Consider the following 3,065-nt stretch of genomic DNA (forward strand, 5'->3'; position numbering starts at 1 on the left):
GTCATCTTTCAGAGAATATATGATTGCCCACATAGATATCCAAGAGACTCTATAGACAAAATATTAGCATTAGAAAGGTGGTTGGATACAAAATCCACACATGTACAACGTGTCAGTTCTCTCCAAATAAGTATGTGCAATCATTGCAAATCCAACAGGACTTCTCACAGAACCTGATCAGCTCATCCTAATATTCACTTAGAAAAATAAAGGATCAAGAAAAGCCAAAATAGTTTTAGAAAATAACAAGTGGGAGACTTGCCTTACCAGATATAAATTCTCCCATCCTCTTCTAAATTTTTACTTACACACACACACACCGTGTATACCTACCCACACTCCAGAGATTAAAGCCATTACAAATACAGTTAAAAAAAAAAAAAAAAAAAAAAAAAAGGGACACATAGAAAACAATAGAAAGGCCAGAAACAAGCCAACACATAGGCAAAAACTTGATAAATGACAGAGGTAGAATTACAAATTGGGTGGGGGGGACATGGAGTATTCAATAAATGGTATTTTATCTAGGGAAAAATAGGTTCCTATTCCCACAATTAGTATCCAGGCTATATAAAGGATATTCCTACAAATCAAGAAAAAACCCAGTGGAAAAATAGGCAAAGATTAATGGGAATGGGAAAATCACAGATTAAACCACATCAACAAATAGACAAATAAAAAATATAAATTTTAAATGAGATGTATTTTATACCCATCATGTTAACAAAAATTTAATAACATGACAGTAACAAATTTGGGAAAGGATATGGAAATAGGAACTCTCACAACCAAGTGGAAGTATAAATTGTCACAACCTTTTAGAACAATTTGAACTTGTCCTAGGATCCAACAATTTTATTCAGAATATACACTAGAGATACTATAGCCCACATGGACTAGAAGATAAGTGCAAACATTTCATTGCAGTGTAATTTGTAATAGGAAAGGAGGAAGGAAGGAAGGGAGGAAGGAAGGAAGGGAGGAAGGGAGGAAGGAAGAAGGAAAGAAGGAAAGAAGGTGAGGGAAGAAGAGGGGGGACAGGAAGGAAGGCAGGAAAAAAATTTAACTTATGCATAAATGATGGTATATTTATATTAGAAACTATAAAATAAATGAACAAGAGTGACATACATCAATATGGATAAAACTCAAAAGCATACTATTTACTCTTCATGATAAAAACATTCAATATTCATGATAAAAACATTCAACAAACTAGGAATAGAAGAGCGATGAACCTGATGAAGAGTATGAAAAACCCACAGCTAACATTATGCTTAATCATGATCAACTTGATACTTTAGGAATAAGACAAGGTTGTCCACTCTTGCCACTTCTATTCAACATTGTACTGTAGGTTCTAGACCAGGAAATTAGGAAAGAAAATGAAATAAAGCCATCCAGATTGGAAATAAAGAACTAAAACCATCTCTATTCAAAAATGGCATAATCCTGTGTATAGAAAATCCTAAGGAATCCACTAAAATCAATTAGGAACAAAAAACAAATTCAGCAAGATTGAAGGATACAGTATCAATATACAAAAATTATTTTTATATACACTTGCAATGAACAATCTAAAAATTAAATTAACAAAACAACTCTACCTACAAAAGGATCAAAAAGAATAAAATACTAAGGAATAAATTTAACAAAAGAAGTGCAAAACTTATAATCTGAAAACAATAATGCATTGTTGAAAGAAATTTTAAAAGATCTAAATAAACAGAAAAACATCCCATATTCATAGAATGGAAGGCTTGACATTGTTAAGATGACACTATTTCCCAAATTGATCTACAGATTTAATACTTATTAGAATTCCAGCTGACTTCTTTGTAGAAATTGACAAGCTGATTCTTAAACACACGTGGAATTGCAAGGGACCAAGAACAGCCAAAACAATATTAAAACAAAGAACAAAGTAGCACTTACACTTCCTGACTTCAAAACATACTACAAAACAATGGGAATCAACACAGTGTGGTTATGGTAAAAGGATCAATGGAATAGAATTCAGAGTCTAGAAATAAATCCCTATTTCTATGGCCAGTTGAATTTTTGGCAAGGATGCCCAGATCATTCGACAGGAAAAGAATGGTCTTTTCAACAAATGGTGCTGAGAAAACTGGATAGCCACATGCACAAGAATGAAGTTGGACCCTTACCTCACACAAAATACGAAAATTAATTCAAAATGGATCAAAGACATAAATGTGAGACCATAGACTCTTAGAAGAAAACATAGAGGTAAATCTTCATAACCTTGAATTATGCAAAAGATTCTTAGATATGACACCAAAAGCATGAGAAAAAAAAGAAAAAATAAACTGAACTTCATCAAAAGTGTGCTTCAAAGGATACCATAAAGAAAGTGAAAAGACAATTCATAGAATAGGAGAAAATATTTGCAAATCATATATTTGATAAGGAACTTGTATCCAGAATATATAAAAAGCATCCACTAGAATGACTAGCAAAAAAACAGTCAGATAATAACAAGTGTTAACAAGGATTTGGAGAAATAAGAACTCTCATACACTACTAATGGGAATGTAAAATGGCACAGACAGTTCCTCAAAATGTTTAAATGTGAAGTTACCATATGAACCAGCAATTCCATTTTTAGGTATATACCCAAGAGAAATGAAACATATGTCCACACAAAAACTTGTTCATAAATGTTTATAGTAGCATTATTTATAATAGCCAAAAGGTAGAAACAACTCAAACATCCATCAGGGACAAATGGATAAACAAAATGTGGTATATCCATACAATCTAATATTATTTGGCCATAAAAAGCAACGAAGTATTCATACATGCTACAATACTGGTGAACCATGAAAACATTATGCTAAGTGAAAGAAACCAGTCACAAAAGACCACATATTATATGACTCTATTCCTATAAAATGTCCATAATAGGGAAATCTAAGAGACATAAAATATATTAGTGGTTGCTTAGGACTGGGGGAAGAGCAGAAGAGGGGAGATAGGGTGGCAATAGCTCATAGGCACAGGTTTTCTTGTTTTTGATGATGAAAATATTCATGTTCTAAAAA

This window comes from Balaenoptera musculus, chromosome 9, assembly GCF_009873245.2.
Source record: "Balaenoptera musculus isolate JJ_BM4_2016_0621 chromosome 9, mBalMus1.pri.v3, whole genome shotgun sequence".
NCBI lineage: Eukaryota > Metazoa > Chordata > Mammalia > Artiodactyla > Balaenopteridae > Balaenoptera > Balaenoptera musculus.